General features: G+C 40.3%; 1 protein-coding gene and 1 pseudogene across 1 annotated transcript in view; both read right to left on the reverse strand.

The window, feature by feature from the left end:
- FAM124A (family with sequence similarity 124 member A) overlaps positions 1 to 24,958 on the reverse strand; it is a 121,105-nt gene that overhangs the window by 13,730 nt on the left and 82,417 nt on the right. The window lies entirely within an intron of this gene.
- On the reverse strand, positions 5,639 to 6,512 carry LOC102189412 (annotated as a pseudogene).

Raw genomic sequence — 24,958 nt, forward strand, 5'->3', positions numbered from 1 at the left:
TTAACCTAGGGACTCATAAAAGTTAGGAGCAGTCTCAAAAACATTGGGCAGTGGGTTCACATGAGAAATCGGATTTTGGTTCTAAATAAAAACATCATATTTTGCGTCTCCTTTCACTGTCCTCTGGGTAGTTTTCATATATCCACCAAGAGTACTATTCCTGGAAAAGGCTATGTTGTCTTTAAAAATTATTTTAAATTTGATTAAAATTTTTATTGAAATATAATTGACATAACATTATATTAGTCTCAGGTGTGCAACATATTGTTTCATTATTTGTGTATGTTGTGAAATGATCACCGTAAGTCTAGTTAATGCACTACCACACACATTTATGATTTTTTCTCATAATGATAATTTTAAATCTACTTTCCTAGCAACTTTCAATATACAATACAGTATTGTTAACTAGTTACCAAGCTGTACATGACATCACCAGACTTATTAATTCTATAATTGGAAGTCTGTACCTTTTGATCACGTACCTGTAACAACCACCAATCTGTATTTATGAGTTAGGTTTTTTTTTTTTTTAATTCCACATATAAGTGAGATCATGTAGTATTTTGTCTTTCTCTGATTTATTTTGCTTAATGCCCTCAAGGTACATCCATATTGTCTCAAATAAACAGGATTTTATTCATTTTTTTATGACTGAATAATGCTCTGTATGTGTGAAGCCAAATTCAGACTTAAATTGAAGAAAGTAGGGAAAACCACTAGACAATTTAGGTATGACCTAAATCAAATCCCTGATGATTTGAAGTGATCTGATAGAGTGTCTGATACACTATGGATGGAGGTTCATGACATTGTACAGGTATGACCTAAATCAAATCCCTAATGATTTGAAGTGAGGAATAGATTTAAGGGACTAGATCTGATAGAGTGTCTGATGCACTATGGATGGAGGTTCATGACATTGTATAGGAGACAGGGATCAAGACCATCCCCAAGAAAAAGAAATGCAAAAAAGTAAAATGGCTCTCTGAGGAAGCCTTACAAATAGCTGTGAAAAGAAGAGAAGTGAAAAGCAAAGGAGAAAAGGAAAGATATACCCATTTGAATGCAGAGTTCCAAAGAATAGCAAGGAGAGATAAGAAAGCTTTCCTCAGTGATCAGTGCAAAGAAATAGAGGAAAACAACAGAATGGGAAAGACTAGAGATCTCTTCAAGAAAATTAGAGATACCAAGGGAACATTTCATGCAAAGATGGACTCAATAAACGGCAAAATGGTAAGGACTGAACAGAAGCAGAAGATATTAAGAAGAGGTGGCAAGAATACACTGAAGAACTGTATAAAAAAGATCTTCATGACCCAGATAATCATGATGGTGTGATCACTCACCTAGAGCCAGACATCCTGGAATGTGAAGTCAAGTGGGCCTTAGGAAGCATCACTACAAACAAAGCTAGTGGAAGTGATGAAATTCCAGTTGAGCTATTTCAAATCCTGAAAGATGATGCTGTGAAAGTGCTGCACTCAATATGCCAGCAAATTTGGAAAACTCAGCAGTGGCCACAGGACTGGAAAAGGTCAGTTTTCATTCTAAACCCTAAGAAAGGCAATGCCAAAGAATGCTCAAACTACCACACAGTTGCACTCATCTCACACACTAGTAAAGCAATGCTCAAAATTCTCCAAGCCAGGCTTCAGCAATACGTGAACCGTGAACTTCCAGATGTTCAAGCTGGATTTAGAAAAGGCAGAGGAACCAGAGATCAAATTGCTAACATCCACTGGATCATCAAAAAGAGCAAGAGAGTTTCAGAAAAACATCTACTTCTGCTTTATTGACTATGCCAAAGCCTTTGAGTGTGTGGATCACAATAAACTGTGGAAAATTCTGAAAGATGGGAATACCAGACCACCTGCCTCTTGAGAAATCTGTATGCAGGTCAGGAAGCAACAGTTAGAACTGGATATGGAACAACAGACTGGTTCCAAATAGGAAAAGGAGTACGCGAAGGCTGTATACTGTCACCCTGCTCATTTAACTTACATGCAGAGTACATTATGAGAAACGCTGGACTGGAAGAAGCACAAGCTGGAATCAAGATTGACAGAAGAAATATCAATAACCTCAGATATGCAGATGATACCACCCTTATGGCAGAAAGTGAAGAAGAACTAAAGAGCCTCTTGATGAAAGTGAAAGAGGATAGTGAAAAAGTTGGCTTAAAGCTAAACATTTAGAAAACAAAGATCATGGCATCTGGCCCCATCACTTCATGGCAAACAGATGGAGAAATAGTGGCAGACTTTATTTTTGGGGGCTCCAGAATCACTGCAGATGGTGATTGCAGCCATGAAATTAAAAGACGCTTACTCCTTGGAAGGAAAGTTATGACCAACCTAGACAGCATATTAAAAAGCAGAGACATTACTTTGTCAACAAACGTCCATCTAGTCAAGGCTATGGTTTTTCCAGTGGTCATGTATGGATGTGAGAGTTGGACTACAAAGAAAGCTGAGCGCTGAAGAATTGATGCTTTTGAACTGTGGTGTTGGAGAAGACTCTTGAGAGTCCCTTGGACTGCAAGGAGATCCAAACAGTTCATGCTAAAGGAGATCAGTCCTGAATGTTCATTGGAAGGACTGATGTTGAAGCTGAAACTCCAGTACTTTGACCACCTGATGCAAAGAACTGACTCATTGGAAAAGACCCTGTTGCTGGGAAAGATTGAAGGTGGGAGGAGAAGGGGATGACAGAGGATGAGATGGCTGGATGACATCACTGACTCAATGGACATGAGTTTGAGTAAACTCTGGGAGTTGGGGATGGACAGGGAGGCCTGATGTGCTGCAGTCCATGGGGTCACACAGAGTCGTAGAAGACTGAGCGATTGAACTGAACTGATAGATACACACAGCACATTTTCTCCATTCACCCACTGATGGACAGGTAGGTTGCTTCCATGGGTAGACTATTGTAAATAATGCTTTTTTCAACCTGTATGTGCATGTGCTCAGCCATATCTGACTCTTTGAGACCCCATGGACTGTAGCCCCCCGGGTTCTTCTGTCCATGGAATTTTCCAGGTAAGAATCCTGGAGTGGGTTGCCATTTCCTATTTCAGAGTATCTTCTTGACCCAGGGATCACCACCTGCATTGGTAGGTGAAGTCTTAACCATTAGAAGGGCAGTGCATGTGTGCTTAGGAAAGTCCCCAAATATCTTTTCACGTTAGTGTTTTCCTTCCATTCAGATAAACACACAGAATTAAAAATGCTGGATCATATGGGAGTTCTATTTGTATTTTCTGAGGATCCTCCATACCATTTTCCATAGTGGCCACACCAATTTACATTCCCACCAACAGTGCATGGGTTTCCCTGGTGGCTCAGATGGTAAAGAATCCACCTACAATGCGGGAGACCTGGATTCAGTTCCTGGGTTGGGAAGATCCCCTGGAGGAGGGCATGGCAACCCACTCCAGTATTCTTGCCTGGAGAATCCCATAGACAGAGGAGCCTGGCGGGCTGCAGTCCACGGGGTCACAAAGAGTCGGACGTGACTGAGCAACCACACAGCACACACACAGTGCACGAGAGTTCCCTCCTCTCCACATTCCCGACAACACTTAGTATTTCCTGTGTTTGCCAACAGCCATTCTAATAGTTAGGAGGTGGTCTCACTTTCTGGTTTAGACTTGCATTTCCCTGATTATTGGTGATGTTGAACATCCTTTCATACTTGTTTGGCCATCTGTATGTATTCCATGGAAAAACATCTTTCGGACTTTCAGCCCAATGTTTAATTGAACTGTTTGCTTTTTTTACTATTGAGTTGTATGAATTCTTTATAGTTTTTTAAGATATTAACCCCTTATGAGATATATGATTTGCAAATATTTTCTTCCATTTGGAAAGTGACCTTTTCATTTTGTTGATGGTTCCTTTGCTGTACAGAAGATTTTTAGCTTGATGTAGCCCCATTTGTTTATTTTTTGCTTTTGTTGCCTTTCATTTTGGTGTCAAATGCAAATTATCATCACCAAGATCACTCTGAAGGAGCTTACTGCCTACGTTTACTTCTAGGAGTTTTATGGTTTCAGGTCTTAGGTTCAGTTCTTTTATCCACTTGAGTTCATTTTTGTGTATGGTGGAAGACAGTGGTTCAGTTAAATTATTTTGCAAGTGGCTGTCCAATTTTTCCCAGAATCTTTTATTGAAGAGACTGTCCTTTCCCCATTGTATATTATTGGGTCCTTTGTCATGAATTAATTGACCATATGTGCCTGGGTTTATTTCTGGGATTGCTATGCTACTCCATTGATCAATATGTCTGTTTTTATGCCAATATCATACTGTTTTGATTTGCATAGTTTTGTAGTGATAGTTTGAAATCAGGAGGCATGATGTCTCCAGCTTTGTTCTCATTTATCAAGATTGCTTTGGCTATTCGAGGTCTTTCATGGTGCCATACAAATTTTAGGATTGTTTATTCTATTTCTGTGAAAAACACCATTGAGATTTTGATAGGATTACATTGATTCTGAGGATTACTTTGGGTAGTATGGACTTTTTTTTTTTTTAATATTGATTCTTCCAGTTTAGTTCAGTTCAGTCACTCAGTCGTGTCCGACTCTTTGTGACCCCATGAATCGCAGCACGCCAGGCCTCCCTGTCCATCACCAACTCCCGGAGTTCACCCAGACTCGCGTCCATCGAGTCAGTGATGCCATCCAGCCATCTCATCCTCGGTCGTCCCCTTCAACTCCTGCCCCTCAATCCCTCCCAGCATCAGAGTCTTTTCCAATGAGTCAACTCTTCACATGAGGTGGCCAAAGTACTGGAGTTTCAGCTTTAGCATCATTCCTTCCAAAGAACACCCAGGACTGATCTCCTTCAGAATGGACTGGTTGGATCTCCTTGCAGTCCAAGGGACTCTCAAGAGTCTTCTCCAACACCACAGTTCAAAAGCCTCAATTCTTCGGTGCTCAGCTTTCTTCACAGTCCAACTCTCACATCCATACATGACCACTGGAAAAACTGAGCATGCAATATCTTTCCACTCATTTGTGTCTTTAATTTCCTTCATCAATGTAGTATAGTTTCCTCTTTTGTTTTTCTTTTTTCTTTAATTTTTATTTTATACTGAAGTAGAGTTGATTTACAATGTTGTGTTAGTTTAAGGTGTATAGCAAAGTGATTCAGTTATACATATATTCATTCTTTTTCAGATTCTATTCCCACATAGGTTATTACAGAATATTAAGTAGAGTTCCCTGTACTATTCAGCAGGTTCTTGCTGGTTATCTATTTTATATTAATATATAGTAGTGTGTATATGTTAATCCCAAACTCCTATTTTATTTTTCCTTCCAATGTCCTCCTACTGACCCCCCCCACGCCCCCCTCCCCCGCAATCATGAGGCTGCTTTCAAAGTCTGTGCGTCTGTTTCTGTATTATAGTTTCATTTGTATCTTTTTGTTTTTTAGATTCCATATGTCAGTGGTATCATACGATATTTGTCTTTCTCTGACTTCATTTAGTATTATGCTGCACATGGAATTATGTCATTTTTTTCTTACAGCTGAATAATATTCCATTGTATGTATGTACCATAACTTCTTTTTTTCCCAATTGTTTATTAATTGACCATATTACAAAAATGATCCTGGTAGACACCTTAGTTCATCCTTCTAATAAGCCTGTTGGTCTGGTCTTCCCTTTTGCCAGCATCTCCACCTTCTACAAAATGGATGGTCTTTTTCTTCATTCCACCTTGTGGAGAAGACAATTTAAAGGGCCACAGGAAGTTGTTTGCTTCTTTGAAAAGTTTTCCAACAATATAGATCTCATGAATCAGATCCTCCATGCAGATGATGTCATATTTCCCAAGAGATCGAGCAATCAATGTGTTATCTTTCAGGGCAATTTGCTTCCTGTTGATTTTGCCATAACCACACTTATTGATCAATTCATTTATGGACTTCAGATTTGGGGACCCTGAGAAGGAAATGGCAACCCACTCCAGTATTCTTGCCTAGAAAATCCCATGGATGGAGAAGCCCAGTAGGCTACAGTCCATGGGGTCGCAAAGAGTCAGACATGACTGAGCGACTTCACTTCACTTCACTTCATGCAATGTATGGCTCCACAATTCTCAGCATGTTAACTGAAGCCTTTCTGAGCTTCACGAAGGTCCCATTGAAGATCTGCTGGAGATGAAGGAACTGTAGCACTTTTCGAACCTCTGGGCTCACACCTTTGATACCTTTGATCCTGATGACAAATGCCAATTTAGGTTCTGCAGGTACATAAAAGTTGCCGGCTTTTTGTGCCATCCTAGCCATTCAAATTTCAGTTCTGTACACCTGCCTGTATTCCTTGTGGTAATGCTTAACTTTTTCATAGATAAGCTTCCTCCTTCCCTTTCAAAGCATCTTTTGGGCAAACTTCTTTCCCAGGCACTAGATCTTAAGCTCTGCGAAATTCTTTCACTTTTTCTTAAGAGTTTCTGGCACAGCAGGGACCTTCTTTTTCTCTTCTGCACCCTTCATGGTTCCAGCCAGGGAAGAGGCTACCATAACTTCTTTATTCATCTGTTGATGGACATTTAGATGGCTTCCATGTCTTGGATATTGTAAATAGTGCTGCAATGAACATTAGGGCATATGTATCTTTTTGAACTATGGTATTCTCTGGGTATATGCTCAAGAGTGGGTTTGCTGGATCAAATTTCAGTTTTTTTAATGAAACTCCATACTGTTCTATAATGGTTGTACCAACTTATTAATATATACTCACTAACAATGTAGAAGGGTTTCCTTTTCTCCCCACTTTCTCCAGCATTTATTGTTTGTAGACATTTTGATGATGGCTATTCTGACCAGTGTCAAGTGATACCTCATTGTAGTTCTGACTTGCATTTCTCTAATAATTAGTGATGTTGAGCATCTTTTCATGTGCTCTTTGGCCATCTGTATGTCTTCTTTGGAAACATGTCTATTTAGACCTTCTGCCCATTTTTTTGTATTTTGGCATTGAGTTGCATGTGCTCCCTCTATATTTCTGAAGATTAATCTCTTGTTGGTTGCTTCATTTGCAGATATTTTTTCCCATTCTGAGGGTTGTCTTTTCATTTATGTTTATGGTTTCCTTTTTTGTGCAAGGTTTTTATGTTTAATTAGGTCCCACTTATTTATGTTTGTTTTTATTTTCATTATTCTAGGAGGTGGATCAAAAAAGATCTTACTGCAATTTATGTCAAAGAGCGTTCTGCTTATGCTTTCCTCGAAGAGTTTAATAGTACCTGGCCTTACATTTAGGTCTTTAATCCATTCTGAGTTGAGTTTTGTGTGTGGTATTAGGGAGTGTTCTAATTTAATTATTTTACATATAGTGGTCCAGTTTTTCCAGCAACAATTATTGAAGAGACTGTTTTTCCTCCACTGTATAGTCTTCCCTTTTCTCATAGCTGGAGGCATGGGTTTATTTATACACTTTCTATCCTGTCCCATTGATCTATATTTCTGTTTTCGTGCCGGTACAAACCCATACTGGATTATCGTGAGTGAGTGAAGTAGCTCAGTCGTGTCCAACTCTTTGCAACCCCATGGACTGTAGCCTATCAGGCTCCTCCGTCCATGGGATTTCCCAGGCAAGAGTGCTGGAGTGGATTGCCATTTCCTTCTCCAGGGGATCTTCCCGACCCAAGAATCGAACCCAGGTCTCCCGCATTGCAGGCAGATGCTTTACCGTCTTATCATAGCTTTGTAATATAGGAAGTCAGAGAGCCTGATTCCTCCAGTTCCTTTTTCTTTCTCGAGATAGCTTAGGCTATTCAGGGTCATTTGTGTTTCCATTTGCTGTTGCTGTTCAGTCGCTCAGCTGTGTCAACTCTTTGTGACCCCATGGACTACAGCACGCCAGGCTTCCCTGTCCTTCACTATCTCCCAGAGTTTGTTCAAACATATGTCCATTGAGTTGATGATGCCATCCAACCATCTCATCCTTTGTTGCTCCCTTCTCCTCCTGCCTTCCATCTTTCCCAGCATGGGGGTCTTTTCCAATGAGCCGAAGCATTAGAGCTTCTTCAGCTTGTGTTTCCATACATATTGTAATTTTTTTGTCCCAATTCTGTGAAAAATGCCATTGGTAATTTGACAGAATTTGCATCAGATCTCTAGATTGCTTTGGGTAGTATAGCCATTTTCACTATATTGATTCTTCCAATCCAAGAACATGGGAATCTCTCCATTTATTTGTTTCACCTTTGATTTCTTTCATACTATCTTATAGTTCTCTGAATGCAGGTCTCTTGCCTCCTTGAAAGTGAACGTGTTAGTGGCTCAACTGTGTCTTTTTGTGACCCCATAGACTAGCCTGCCAGGCTCCTCTGTCCATGGGACTCTCTAGGCAAGAATACTGGAGTGGTTGCCATTTCCTTCTCCAGGGGATCTTCCTGACCCAGGGAGGTTTATTCCTAGATATTTAATTCTTTTTGTTGCAATGGTAAATGGGATTGTTTCCTTAATTGCTCTTTCCGATCTTTTGCTGTTAGTGTATAGGAATGTTAAGAGATTTCTGTCAATTAATTTTTAATCCTTCAGCTTTACTAAATTCAGTGATGAGCTCTAGTCTTTTTCAGGGCTTCCCTAGAGGCTCAGATAAAGAAACTGCCAAAAATGTAAGAGACCCAGGGTCAATCCCTGGATTGGAAAGATCCCCTAGAGAAGGGAGTGGCTACCCACTCCATTGCTAATTTGGAGTGGGTAGACTCCAGTGGCTACTCACTCCAGTATTCTTGCCTGGAGAATTCCCTGGACAGAGGAGCCTTCTGAGTGGTTTTTCTGTTGGCATTTTTAGGGTTTTCTATGTATAGTATCATGTCATCTGCAAACAGCGACAGCTTTACTTCTTTACCAATACAGAGTTCTCTTCTTTCTTTTCTTCTCTGATTGCCATGGCTATGATTCCAAAAACTATGTTGAATAACTGTGGTGAGAGTGAACATCCTTGTCTTGTTCCTGATTTTAGAGAAAACGCTTCCAGATATTCACCTTGAGAATAATGTTTGTTATGAGTTTGTTGTATATTCCCTGTTGCTGCTGCTAAGTCGCTTCAGTCGTGTCCAACTCTGTGTGACCCCATAGACCACAGCCCACCAGGCTCTGCCGTCCCTGAGATTCTCCAGGCAAGAACACTGGAGTGGGTTGCCATTTCCTTCTCCAATGCAGGAAAGTGAAAAGTGAAAGTGAAGTCACTCAGTTGTGCCCGACTCTTAGCCACCAAATGGACTGCAGCCTACCAGGCTCCTTCGTCCATGGGATTTTCCAGGCAAGAGTACTGGAGTGGGTTGCCATTGTTCCCTCTAAGCCCACTTTCTGAAGAATTTTTCAAATCATAAATGGGTATTGAATTTTGTCAAAAGCTTTTTATGAATCTAATGAGATGATTGTGTGGTGTTTATTCTTCAATTTGTAATGTGGTGTGTCACATTAGCTGATTTTGCATATACTGATTTCTTTTATCCCTGGGATAAATCCCACTTGATCATGGTGTATGATCCTTTTAATGTGTTTCTGGATTCTACTTACTATTATTTTGTTAAAGATTTTTGTGTCTATAATCATTATAATATTTGTCTGTAATTTTCTTTTATGGTTGTATCTCTGTCTGCTTTTGATATCAGGATGATGGTGGCCTCATAGAATGAGCTTGGAGTATTCCTCCCTCTGCAGTTTTCTGGAAGAGTTTCAGAAAGGTAGGTGTTAGCTCATCTCTAAATGTTTGATAGGATTCACCTGTGAAGCCATCTGGTTCTGGACTTGTATTTGTTGGAAGAAATTTTTAAAATCACAGTTTCAGTACTTGTGATTGGTATTCACATTTTCTATTTCTTTCTGGTGGTCCCCCTGTCCTGCCGGTCACAGACCTGTTGCTGAGCCCTCCTCTGGGCCCCTGAAGCTCCCCTTCTGTGCCAGATTATCTCCCTGCCTCGGATGGGGCTTCCCCAGATGCGAGACCCTCGCCTCACCTTCAGCTCCCTACCAAGAGTTCAGGTCCTGTCCTGCTTTCTTTCCTCCTCCTTTTCCCTTCTTCCTTCTTTTGTCTTATCTGGTTACAAGGGGATCTCTCTTGTCCTTTTAGGTGTCTGAGGTCCTCTGCTAGCATTCAGCAGATGGTCCACTAGAACTGTTGCAGGGAGAGATGAACTCTCTACATCCTCCTCCTTCCTTGCCTCCCCCTCTCTTTTCTTTTGCCTTGCCTGGTTATGTGGAGATTATCTTGGCCTTCCAGAAGTCTGAGGTTTTCTACCAGTGTTCAGTAGATGTTCTGTGTAAATCATTCCACTTGTAGATGTGTTTTTGATGAATTTGTGGGAAGAGATAAGCTCCATGTCCTGCTTCTCCATCATGTTGAATCCTCCCTCCAAAGTCTTACAGTTTTCAATGTACACATGTCATTGGCCTTCTTGTATAAATTTACTCCTAATTATTTTATTCTTTTGATGCAGTTGTCAACTGTGTTTTTTTTTTAATTTCTTTGTCTGATAGTTTGCTATTAGTGTGTAGAAACACAACAGATTTTTAATATTTTTGTATCCTGCAACTTTACTGAAGTTTTTAGTTCAAATAGTTTTCTAGCACAGGGTTTTGGATTTTTCTCTATAAAACAGCATTTCATCTGCAAGTAGTGACAGGTTTTACTTCCTTTTCATAAAAACATAACATGATTATATTTTAATAAAACATCATAGTAAATTGATGGCAACAAAATATGGTGTTTCATTGACATTGCATGACAAACGTTACTATCCTTTGGCCATAAATGAGTTCCTGGAATACTTACTTCTTTCTAATTTGGATGGCTTTTATACCTTTTTCTTGCCCAATTGCCCTGTCTAGAACTTGCAATACTACATTGAGTAAAAGTGATGAAAGTTGGAATCCTTATTTTGTTTCTAATCATAGAGGTAAAGCTTTCAGCTTTTCACCACTGAGTGTAATGTTAGCTGTTGGTTTGTCATATGTGGCTTTATGTTGAGATATGTTCCCTGTATACCCAATATGTTGAAAGTTTTCCATAAATGTTGAATTTTGTCACATGCTTTTTCTGCATCTATTGATTATGGTTTTATCTTTCATTCTGATAATGTATCACACTAATTGATCTGCAGATGTTAAACCACTCTTGCACTTCCGGAATAAATCCCACTTGAATATGTTGTACAATTCTTTTAATGTATTGTTGAATTATAGTTTGCTAATATTGTTGAATTATAGTTTGCTAATATTATTAGTTTGCTAATATTTTATTGAGGATTTTTGCATCTCTGTGCATCAGGGACATTGACCTGTAATTTTCTTATGGTTTCTTATCTAGATGATTGGTGTCAGGGTAATTCTGGCCTTATAAAACGGTTTTGGAAGAGTCCCCTCCCCTCTTTTTTGGGGCAAGAGCTTGGGAAGGACTGGTATTAATTTTTTCTTTAAATGTTTCATAGAATTCACCAGGGAAGCCATCTGACCCTGGACTTCTTTTTGTTTGGAGGTTTTTGGTTACCAATTCAATCTCCTTACTAGTAATCAGCCATAGATTTTGTCTTGTGATTCAGCCTTGGTGGATTGAATGTGCCTTGGAATATATCCATTTCTTCTAGGCTATTGAATTTGTTGGCATCTAATTGTTCATAGTTCTGTTTCATGAGGCTTTGTGTTTCTGTGTTATTCATTTTAACCGTTCTTCTTTCCTTTCTGATTTGAGTCCTGTCCTTTTCTTAGTGAGTCTAGCAAAGGTTTGTCAATTTTGTTCTCTTTTCAGTGAACTGGCTTAGATTTACTGATCTTTTCTATTTTTGTCTTTTTATTTATATCTACTGTGATCTTTATCTTCTTCTTTCCATTAAATTTGAGCTTCTTTGTTCTTCTACTAACTACTTGAGGTATAAAGATAGGTTTTATTTATTTTTTTTAAGATCTTTTTTGTTAGGACTTCTTTTGCTATATCCCATAAGTCTGGCATGTTGTATTTCCATTTTTATTTATAACTGTGGAAAATTCTGAAAGAGATGGGAATACCAGACCACCTGACCTGCCTCTTGAGAAACCTATATGCAGGTCTGGAGGCAACAGTTAGAACTGGACATGGAACAACAGACTGATTCTTGATTCCAGCTTGTGCTTCTTCCAGCCCAGCGTTTCTTATAATGTACTCTGCATAGAAGTTAAATAAGCAGGGTGACAATATACAGCCTTGAAGAAGCACAAGCTGGAATCAAAATTGCCGGGAGAAATATCAATAACCTCAGATATACAGATACCACCACCCTTATGGCAGAAAGTGAAGAGGAACTAAAAAGCCTCTTGATGAAAGTGAAAGAGGAGAGTGAAAAAGTTGGCTTAAAGCTCAACATTCAACTAAGCTCAACTAAGATCATGGCATCTGGTCCCATCACTTCATGGGAAATAGATGGGGAAAGTGTCAGACTTTATTTTTTTGGGCTCCAAAATCACTGCAGATGGTGATTGCAGCCATGAAATTAAAAGACGCTTACTCTGTGGAAGAAAAGTTGTGACCAACCTAGATAGTATATTCAAAAGCAGAGGCATTGCCAACAATGCTCCGTCTAGTCAAGGCTATGGTTTTTCCAGTGGTCATGTATGGATGTGAGAGTTAGACTGTGAAGAAAGCTGAGCGACGAAGAATTGATGCTTTTGAACTGTGGTGTTGGAGAAGACTCTTGAGAGTCCCTTGGACTGCAAGGAGATCCAACCAGTCCATTCTGAAGGAGATCAGCCCTGGGATTTCTTTGGAAGGACTGATGCTAAAGCTGAAATTCCAATACTTTGGCCACCTCATGCGAAGAGCTGACTCTTTGGAAGACTCTGATGCTTGGAGGGATTGGGGGCAGGAGGAGAAGGGGACGACAGAGGATGAGATGGCTGGATGGCATCACGGACTCGATGGATGTGAGTTTGAGTGAACTCTGGGAGTTGGTGAGGGACAGGGAGGCCTGGTGTCCTGCGATTCATGGGGTCGCAGAGTCGGACGCGACTGAGCAACTAAACTGAAGGTATTTATTTCTCTTTTGCTTACTTCTTTGACCCATTGGTTGTTCAGCAGCATGTTGCTTAGTCTTCACATACTTATGAATTTTCTGGTTTTCTTATAATTAGTTTCTAGGTTCATAATATTGTGGATGGAAAAGATACATTTTAAATCATCTTAAATTGACTTAGACCTTTTTTTGACCTAACATATGCACTCCAGTACTCTTGCCTGGAAACTCCATGGATGGAGGAGCCTGGTAGGCTGCAGCCCATGGAGTTGCTAAGAGTTGGACTCGACTGAGCGACTTCACTTTCACTTTTCACTTTCATGCACTGGAAAAGGAAATGGCAACCCACTCCAGTGTTCTTGCCTGGAGAATCCCAGGGACGGCACAGCCCAATGGGCTGCCGTCTGTGGGGTTGCACAGAGTCGGACACGACTGAAGCGACTTAGCAGCAGCAGCAGTAGCATGATCTATCTTGGAGAATAATTCCATGTGTGCTTGAGAAGAATGTGTACTCTGTTTTCTGTCTGATCTATCCATTGTTGAATGTGGAGTACTAAAGTCCCCTATTAATACGGTAATGTCATTTCTTTACGTTTGTTAATATTTGCTTTATATATTTAGGTGCTCCTCTGTTGGGTTGTGGGCTTCCCTGCTGGCTCAGTGGTAAAGATCCAGCCTGCCAACACAGGGGATGCGAGTTCGATCCCTGGATCATGAAGATCCCCTGGAGAAGGAACTGGATACCTACTCCAGTATTCTTGCCTGGGAACTCCCATGGACAGAGGAGCCTGGTGGGCTACAATCCATGGGGTCCCAGTCAGACATGACTTAGTGACTAAACAATGTTGGGTTGCATAGCTCGTCTCAAATGTTGTATCCTTTTGTAGTCCCTTTATCATTATAAAATAACCTTGTCTCTAATTAGTCTATCTTTTACCATTCCTTCACTTTCAATCCGTGTGTATCCTTACATCTGAAGTAAGTATCTTATAGGCAACATATAGACGTATCTTGCTTTTTTATATCTATTCAGCTACTCTTCTGATTGGCACATTCAGTCCATTTAGTCTTATTGTCATTCTGTTCATTGTTTTCTGGCTGTTTTGTAATTTCTCTTCTTTTCTTGCTCCTCCTTTGAAATTTGATATCTTGCATTAGCATGCTTAGATTTTCTTCTCTTTATATTTTGTGTGTGTGTTTCTTCAAATGGGTTTTTGCTTTAAGGTACCACGAGGCTTACAAAAAACAACTTATAAGTCTGTTTTAAATTGCTAAGTTTGAAAGCATTCTGAAGTTCTTGTTGTCCAGTTGCTTCAGTCGTGTCTGACAGCATCACCCGATGGACTGCCTCCCGCCAGGCTCCTCTGTCCATGGGATTCTCCAGGCAAGAATACTGGAATGGGTTGCCGTGCCCTCCTCCAGGGGATCTTCCCAACCCAGGAATTGAACCTGCGTCTCTTACATCTCCCGCATTGGCAGGCAGGTTCTCTACCACCAGCCCCTTGCTAAACCCCTCTAGTGTATTTTTCTCTGCAATTGTTATATTTTTCAGCTCTGTGACTTTTATTGCCACTTTCTTATATTTTCTTTCTTTTGTTGCAGGTCTCACTTTGTGCATCCCGTGTTCTGAACTCATGAGCATCTTTATGACCAGTGTTTTGAACTCATCATGAGGTAAATAACTTATCTCTGTATCATTAAGGTCTTTTTCTGAGATTTTTATCTTCTTCCATTTGCAGCATATTCTTCTGTTTATTTTCTTTGACTTTCCGTGTTGGTGTGTGTAGGCACTAGAGAAAACAGCCACTGCTCCTAGTCTGAAGTAGCAACCTCATGTAAAAAATAAAATTATTGTTCAACCCTGCCCTAGTTGGTTGTGTTTGTTTACGGAGCCTATTTTATTCTTAGTGGTTCCAAGAAGGGAGGGTGTTCCTAGACCTGTCAGTGTCCCAGAGGGGATAATCTGTCTGCTCCCTCTGTACTGAGCTCTGGGGTGATAGCTAGTTAAGTCCTTATTGACCAGGGGTTTTTTGCAGAAGCTAAGGCCTGTGGCCAGCAATTTTTATTTTTGCCTCTTTAAAACTAACTCTGTTACTTAACTAACACTTCGGGGGTTATTACATTCACTAGTCACACCTGACATACCTGTAAATCCTTCTAATTTTTGTGAGCTGTGCTCTTCAACGCACTCTTTTGTAGAAGCAAAGGAATATTCTCCAGCATGGTGAGTTTCATTTTCACTTTTCATATCAGTATCAGTCACTAAGGTTTGTTCATCTTTTTGTTGGTCTAATATTCAGACAGTTAGAACTATATTCTGTAGAACTACCATCTTTTGGCATACCAGTATATATGTTCCTCGGAAATTAGAGAAGGTATCTGCATGAAACTCACTGATAAATTCATGTTTATAATATACACGTGGTTGGAACAAAGACCTAACAGAACAAAATGTGAATGACACAGCAGTCGTCAGTTGTAAATGAACTGGACCCTTGATGGTGTCACATGGTGACATTAATTGTATCACCCTCTGAAAATGTATTGCTACATCTCCATTTGACAATGTTTGGGTAACAAAGATGTATTAATGTGTGTCAATAATGTGTTAGGAACTATTTCTTTGCTACTGTCCCACTGAGCCTGTGAACATAAGCCTCACTGGCCACAAGAGCCAGGCTATCAGAGGATGTATCCTCAGGGTGGTAGCCACAAAAGCTGGGTCACCAGATATTTATAAGAGCTCCTTTCTCAGAGATTGCGGCGATTTGGAACTGGGAAGACAGAAAGCATGAAGATGACAGTTGCCAGCTTCCCGGGTCTTTGCAGAGGACTGCAGTCATCCTCTGTGTGTGTGTGTGAGTGAGAGAGAAGCCTGGCTCACAGGCCACAGCTATGAAGGTAAGTTAAGAGGCTTCCTGTATAGGAGGATTGGGACTTTTGATTCTCTTGCTGCTTCTCTGCTGTTCCCTGAGGTTAGACAGTTAAGACGTCTTGACTTGTGACAGTCCTGTGGGACCCGTGAGTGTAAGCTCTGCTGTCCACCAGAGCCAGGCAACCAAGGGATTCCTCTGGGTGGCAACTGCAAAAAGCAGGGCACAAGACGAGTGCTTAAGCTCTTTCTAGATGCCAGTGACTTGGCGTGAAAGATAGCACCTTCCCGCCCCTGCACATGTGTTAAATTAGATGCCTGCCTCTTGGGCTGAAGCTTTAAGATAAACAAATTGACCTGTTGCACAGAAAGCCTTGGTATGTTTTAGTTGGCTGCCTCTTCTCTGGGCCCTAGAATGGGTGATTCTGCCTCAGCCCTTTAAGAATTCTATCACCTTCTGGGTTTCCTGGACACAAGCCCCAGTGGCTTTCAAAGCTAGAGGTTCTCAGAGTTAGGGATAACTTGTCTCTCAGGTGGGAGCCAGGTGAAGGAAATGGCAACCCACTCCAGTGTTCTTGCCTGGAGAACCCCATGGACAAAGGAGCCTGGTAGGCTACAGTCCATGGGGTTGCAGAGTTGGACACGACTGAGCGACTTCACTTTCAGGTGGGGGCCTTAAAAGCTGAGATTCAAACCCTTTGCTCCTCAGGGACAGGTTGGGAGCTGTAAGAGCCCCTCTGATTGTGGGTCCTGGGGATACTGTGTCTCAGCCTCTCCTACCTGCTTTGCAAGAGTTGCTCTGCTAGTTTTAGAAGAGGTTGTTCCATCTGTAGCTGGAGGTTTGCTGTGTCCATGCAGGAGGGGAGTTGAGGCTCCTCCTGTGTCACCATCTTGAACCAGAACCCTGGGTTGTCTTTTTTGAATGGTTAGTAGAAAGAGAAGGGGAGGACCCAGGCAAGATTCACTCTCAAAGTAATCTGTGTAGGTTAGTCGCTCAGTCGTGTCCGACTTCTTGCAACCCCGTGGACTGTAGCCCTCCAGGCTCCTCTGTCCATGAGAGTGCCCAAGCAGGAACACTGGAGACTTTTGCCATTTCCTTCTCCAGGGGGTCTTCCTGACCTAGGGATCGAACCCGGGTCTCTGGCACTGCAGGCAGACTCTTTACCGACCGAGCCACCGGGGAAGCCTAATCTGTGTACATTTTGTCAAATCAGTGACATTTCTAGGTTGAAAGTTTGAAAATGTTCAGAGATTCTAGGCCATATAGGGGAGAAGGCAATGGCAACCCACTCCAGTATTCTTGCCTGGAAAATCCCATGGACAGAGGAGCCTGGAAGGTTGCAGTCCATGGGGGTTGCTGAGGGTCGGACATGACTGAGTGACTTCACTTTCACGCATTGGAGAAGGAAATGGCAACCCACTCCAGTGTTCTTGCCTGGAGAATCCCAGGGACAGCGGAGCCTGGTGGGCTGGCGTCTATGGGGTCGCACAGAGTCGGACATGACTGAAGCGACTCAGCAGCAGCAGGCCATATAGGATGGTGGTTTAACCAAGTCTTTGCTGGACAGTTACTTGTCTGTTTTTATCCTCTTTGTTATTATGGAACTGTAAGGTTTTCAGACTGTCAGGGCAACATACTAATTCTTTTCTTTATAAAATGAAAGACAAGATAATGTATACCATTTTACCAAACTGGCAAAATGGCAGCAAAGTGATAGCTATCCACCTGGACAGGCTTCCTGCCAATGGTTACATAGCCTTCCCAGCTCCACCCCACACACCTCTCCGAATGACCTTTCTAAATACAAACCTGACCCTGTTTCTCGGCAGAAGAGACTCACCAGCAAGCTCTACAAGAACCTGTCTACTCCGTCGAGCCTTGGGTCTTCCTAGAATTGCCATCTGTATGCTCTAGTCATTTGGAACTCCCGTCATTCCCAAACAAGCCATGCTACTCCTGATGCCTGTCTGCCTGGAGAACATCTGCCCATCTTCAGAGACCAAGCCTAAGGTGATGCTGTGAAGCCTTATCCGACCACTTCCCTTCTTTTGTGAACAAAATGCACTCATTTCTCTTGGCCATGTAAGGAGGGGTGGAATTGCTGGGGCACAAGGTGAGCAACTGTTAGTTTCAGCGGGCACTTCCGAAGAAATCGACATCAAACTGATTGTCCCAATGTATGGTTCTACCAGGAGTTTACAAGTATTCCAACTGCTTTATATCCTCACCAACCTTTATGGTTAGCACTCTTTTTCATTTCAGTCATTTTGGTAGGTGATGGTGTTTCATCATGCTAGTAACTGGCATTTTCCAGCTGACTAATAATATTTTCTTTTTATGTTTATTGGCCATTTGAATATCCTCTTTAGTGAAGCACCTGTTCTTTGTATACAGTATGTTCTAGATTCAATTCTTTTCTTGGATGTATGCATTCTAAGTATCATTATCCAGCCTGTGGCTTGTCATCTTACTCTCTTTTTGGTGTCTCTTGATGGGCAGGAGTTCTTTTTTTTTAAGACTAGTAATAACTTTATAAAGAAAAATAAGATAAACATTTGCTATTCCACCCAGCAGCCATTCTGAATCAGTCGAAAGACACAGTGAAAAGAGGCTTGTAAAAAAAAAAAAAGAGGCTTGGATCTCTGAGGACTATGGGCTGCCAAAAATAGGAGAGAGAAGTAAGCATCCATCATTATTAAGCTTTTGTTTTTTTTCCAAGCCTCTTTTTCAGTTGAACCTGAGCTTACAAATCACAACAACAAACATTTTGCATAGAAGTACATTTATGTATTTAAAGGAACTGGGTTTAATTGTAAAATTTTTACTTAGTGCAGTAAGGCATTTAGGAGCTGGGTTGATTGACCTCTAACACCTATCCTTTATATAAGTTTTTTTTTTAAAATATTAATACATTCATATTTGTACAAAACAGGCACTCAAATTACTACTGAAAAATATACAGACACACATATATAAGATATGTATTTTTATCTCACACATTTTCTTGGTGTTCAGTCTCTCTATTTAGTATCTTCTGTAATGCTTACCACACTTTCCCAAGATCTGATAATGATATTAAACAAAGGTGGTCCCTGAGGCAGCCCCTCAGATATTTCTTGACTTAAAATTTTTTCATCATTAGATATTGCTACCACTATCCAATAATACTACAGTCCTCATTTTTCCCCCATCAAAACCAAATATAAATATTATAAATCATAAATAGTTATATGTATGAAAGCACCTTAAAATTCCCTTGATCATAAGTGGTAAGCATTACAGAAATAGTCCTTGCCACAGTTTAATGAGGAGATCCTAAAAGTAGCCGAAATGATTAACAACTTAAGCAAGAATCCCATTTTTGAAATTAGAATGAAAGAACTGATTTGGGAGAATGGCATTGAAACATGTATAATATATATGAAATGAATCGCCAGTCCAGGTTTGATGCATGATACTGGATGCTTGGGGCTGGTGCACTGAGACGACCCAGAGGGATGGTACCGGGAGGGGGGTTCAGGATGGGCACGTGTATACCTGTGGTGGACTCATGTTGATGTATGGCAAAACCAATACAATATTGTAAAGTAATCAACCTCCAATTAAAATAAATAAGAGTGAAGAATACAGACATGAACTATGTGGGACATGATCAAAAGAACATCTTCACTTTGGAGTCTTAGAACAGAGAAGGGATAAAGGGACGAAATCTTATTCAGAGAAATATTGGCTGAAAAAGTCCCAAATCTGGGGGACGAGATGGCCATCTAGGTAAAGGAAGCGCAGAGATAACACCCAAAGAGATCCTCGCTAAGACACATTATAATCAACCTCTCAAAAATCAAAGTCAGGACAGTGAAAGCAGCGAGAGAAAATCATATCCAGGGAATTTTGATAGAACTGCAAAGCTTTCAGCAGAGACCTTACAGGCCTACAGACAGTGGGAATATATTCAAAGCACTTAGGCAACCCAAATCTGTCACCCAAAAGTGAAGGCAAGGTCAAGACCAAACCAAAGCATGAGGGAATTTAATCACCATTATAGACCTGCTTCCCAGGTGGCTCACAGATAAAAAATCTGCCTGCCAATGCAGGAGACCTGAGACATGGGTTTGATCCCTGGGTCAGGAACACCCCCTGGAGGAAGAAATGGCAACCCACATGAGTGTTCTTACCTGGGAAATCCCTTGTACAGAGGAGCCTGGCAGGCTACAGTTCATGGGGTCGCAGAGTCGGACACAACTGAGTATCTGAGAACACAGACCTGCCCTACAAGAAATGCTAAAGAAAGTTCTTCAAACTGAAACAAATTAAAATGAAAACATACTGAAATATAATACTGGTAAAGGTGAATACATATAGTCATATTCAAAATACTCAATATTTCAGCAGTGGTGTATAAATCACTTTGCTATCTAGCATATAGCTTAAAGACAACAGTGTTGAATGAAAGTAACTGTAGCTGAAACAGTATGTTAATATAACTTTTATAAATATAACAATATAGATGCTTAATATATGGGGCTTCCCAGGTGGTGCCAGTGGTAAAGAACCTGCCTACTAATGCAGGAGATGTGAGAGACACAGGTTCGATTCTTGGGTCAGGAAGATCCCCTGGAGAAGGGAATGGCAACCCATCCAATATTATTTTAATGTAACATTTATAAATATAAGTTGGGACATCAACATAATCTGGGGGGGCAGGTAAATAGGTGGATCTTTCTTAAGTAATGGAAGGTGTCATAATCATCTATTTTTAGCTGATAAATATAAAATATATTATGGAAGCCTCATGTAACCATAGACCAAAACCAGATAATAGATACAAAATGATAAGGAGTAAAGGAATCAAAGCAAACTACTACAAAAAGATAATCCAATTCACAAAGACAGCAAAAGGAACCAAGGAATGACAAAACAATCAGAAATAAATTAACATTGGTGATAGTAAGTCTTTAGCTATCAATAATTAGTGTAAATGGACTAAAAATTGGTTGCTGCTGCTAAGTTGCTTCAGTCGTGTCCGACTCTGTGTGATGCCATAGATGGCAGACCACCAGGCTCCTCCGTCCCTGGGATTCTCCAGGCAAGAACACTGGAGTGAGTTGCCATTTCCTTCTCCAATGCATGAAAGTGAAAAGTGAAAGTGAAATCGGTCAGTCGTGTCCTACTCTTCGGGACCCCATGGACTGCAGCCTACCAGGCTCCTCCGTCCATGGGATTTTCCAGGCTAGAGTACTGCAGTGGGGTGCCATTAAAACTGGTTAAATGGATTAAAAAAAAGACCCATCTGTATCTGCCTACAAGAATATCACTTAAGCAGTATAGATACTCACAAGCAGAATGTGAAGGGATTGGAAAAGATATCTGAAGCAAACAGAAACCTAAAGAAAGAAAATAGAAGCAAATAGAAACCCAAAGAAAGCAGAGGTGGTTATACTCATATCAGACAAAATAGATATTAAGTCAAAAACTTAACAGGAGACAAGGTCATTATATAATGATGAAGGTGCAATTTATCAGATACATAAACTGAAAGATATGCACACCCAATATTAGAGTGTCTAAAATATTAAACAATTATTTTAAAATATTATACAGACAATACACCACTTGAAACAGTGGGTAGACTATCCAGGTAGAAAGTCAAGAAGGAAATAATGGGCATAGATGATGCTCTAGAACACATGGACCGATAGACACATACAGGACAGACAAAACATTCTCCAGAATAAATCACAATGTCTTAGCAAATTAAAGAAGGTCAAAATTATACCAAGTATCTTTCCCAACCACAATGGTATAAAGCTAGAAATCAATACCAGGAGGAGAGCTGAAATGTTCCCAAGTATATGGGGATTAAAAAACATGCTCATGAAAAACAAATGGATCAAAGAAGCAATCAAAAATAAAATAAAAAATAGCCTAAAACAAATGAAAATAATAGCACAACATACAAAAACCCATGGGATGCTGCAAAGGCAGTTCTGAGAGGGAAGTTTAGAGTTAAACATCTCAAAGAACTAGAAAGAGAAGAAGAAACTAAGCCCAAATTTAGCAGAAAGGCAATAACAAAATCAGAGCAGTAATAAATGAAATAGCGATTGAAAAGATAATAGAGATTTACTGAATAATAAATTCGGTAAGTTGCAGGATACAAAATCAATATACAAAAACCTATTGCATTTCTGTATAGTAATATGAACTATCACAAAGAAAAGTTAAAACTGTCCAACTTAAAATTGTATCAAAGTTCTGAGGAATAAATTTGACCAAGGAGATCAAAGAACTGTACACTGAAAACTATAAGACACGGAGGAAAAAATTAAGACACAAATAAATCAAAATATATTCTGTGTCCTAGATTGGAAGAATATTGTGAAAATGTCCATGTTACCCAAAGCCATCTACAGATTCAATGCAATCCCTATCAAAATTCCAAAGACATTTATCACAGAAATAGAACAATCCTAAAATTTGTTGTGGAACCACAAAAGACCTTGAATATCCAAAGCAATCCTGAATATCCAAAGGAATCTTGAGAAATAAGAACACAGAAGCATTAAGCCTCCTGATTTCAAATTATATTACAGAATAGTAATGGTAATCAACTGTGGTGTTGGAGAAGACTCTTGAGAGTCTCTTGGACTGCAAGGAGATCAAACCTGTCCATCCTAAAGGAAATCAGTCCCGAATATTCATTGGAAGGACTGATGCTGAAGCTCCAATACTTTGGCCACCTGTTGCAAAGAGCTGATTGATTAGAAAAGACCCTGATGCTGGGAAGGATTGAAGGCAGGAGAAGAAGGGGACAACAGAGGATGAGATGGTTGGATGGCATCACCAACTCGAAGGACATGAGTTTGAGGTAAGCTCTGGGAGTTGACAAAGGACAGGGAAACTTGGCGTGCTGCAGTCCATGGGGTTGCAAAGAGTCGGACACAACTGAGTAATTGAACTGAATGGCAATCATAATAGTATGCTATTGGAATAAAAACAGACACATCAATCATTGCAACAGAATAGAGATCCCAGAAATAAACCCATACATATACGGTTAATTTATGACAAAGGACCCAAGTATATACAATGGGAAAAGAGAGTCTCTTCAGTAAAAGATGTCAGGAAACTGGATAGCCACTTGCAAAAGAACGAAATTAAACCATTCACTCCATACACAAAAATGAACTCAAAATGGATTAAAGACCTGAATATAAAACTTGAAACCATAAAACTTCTAGAAAAAACAGTAAGCTCTTGAGACTGATCTTAATGATGGTGACTTGAATTTGACACCAAAAGCAAAGGCAACGAAGGCAAAAATCAAAAAGTGAGAAGAGAATACATCAAACTAAAATCTTCTGCACAGCAAAAGAAACCATTAACAAAGTGAAAATGCAATCTGCCAAATGGGAGAAAATATTTGAAAATCATATATTTGATAAAGGGTTAATTATCCAAAATATAAAAAGAACTCATACACTCAATAGCAAAAAAAAAAAAAAAAAATCCAATTAAGTAGCAGTCAAAGGATCTGAATAGACTTTTTTCTAAAGAAGACATATCAGTGGCCAACAGGTACACCAAATGGTGCTCAAGGTCACTAATACCTTGGAAATGCAAATTAAAACCACAATGAGATATCATCTCACACCTATTAAAATGACTACTGTTAGACAGACAAGAAATAACAGTGTTGGGGAAGGTATAGAAAAATGGGAACCCTTTGTGCACTGTTATTGAGAATGTAAATTGGTATAGCCACTATGGAAAATAATATGGAGCTTCTCAAAAAATTAAACACTAACTCAAGCATATCTTCACCCCCATGTTCATTGTGGCATTACTTACAATAGCCAAGACACAGAAGCAACCTAAGTATTATTAACAGATGAATGGGTAAACAAAATGCAGGTGTGTGTGTGTGTGTACACACACACACTGGAATATTACTCAGTCATACAAAGGAAATCTTGCTATTCTGGACAACATGGATAGACCTTGTGGTCATTTTGCTAAGTGAAACAAGTCAGACAAAAACAAATATCATAAGATCTTGGTTACACGTGGAATCAAAAAAGGAAACAAAATGAGCTGATTGATACAGAGAACTGCTGCTGCTGCTGCTGCTGCTAAGTCGCTTCAGTTGTGTCTGACTCTGTGCGACCCCATAGACGGCAGCCCACCAGGCTCCCCTGTCCCTGGGATTCCCCAGGCAAGAACACTGGAGTGGGTTGCCATTTCCTTCTCCAATGCATGAAAGTGAAAAGTGAAAGGGAAGTCGCTCAGTCGTATCCGACTCTTAGCGACCCCATGGACTGCAGCCTACCAGGCTCCTTCGTTCATAGGATTTTCCAGGCAAGAGTACTGGAGTGGGGTGCCATTGCCTTCTCCGATACAGAGAACAGGGTATTATTAATAATTGCCAGAAGTGAGTTGGGAGGGTCAGTAAAATAGGTAAAGTGGACACAAACATATAAAATCCTAGTTATAAAATAAGTCCTAGGAATGTAATATACAACATGGTGACTATATTAATAATAGTTTATTATATATAAAAAAGTTGCAAAGAGTATACCTTAAAAGTTCTCTTCAGAAGAAAAAATTTTTCTGTTTGATGATAAATGTTAATTAGACTCATGATGATTTTGCAATATATACAAATACTGAATCATTAGGTTGCATACCTGAAACAAATATAATGTGATAAGTCAATTAAACCTCAATAAAAAGAAAACCCTAAAGACTCCAATAAAAACTATTAGAGAAGTGTACGGCGACTTCGAGCCCCGGGGGGCCAAAGAAAAGGCCCGGGTGGGAAGACAGATTCCACTAGAAGGGTTCCGGCCCGATTCGGCGAAAGAGGAAGTGAGAGAAAGCGCCTGTTACCTTCGGTCTCGGCCCCGAAGGCAACCCCGACTCCACGAAGCCGAGGAGATGCAGACGCGGAGAGCTACTCGCCTCCAGGAGCAGCTGCACTCGCCGCCGCCTCCAATACGACCCTCTCCGGTTACGACCAGAAGAGGATTACGGGACTCCCATTCATCCGAAGAGGATGAACCACCTTCAC

The sequence above is a fragment of the Capra hircus genome, chromosome 12, assembly GCF_001704415.2.
Source record: "Capra hircus breed San Clemente chromosome 12, ASM170441v1, whole genome shotgun sequence".
NCBI lineage: Eukaryota > Metazoa > Chordata > Mammalia > Artiodactyla > Bovidae > Capra > Capra hircus.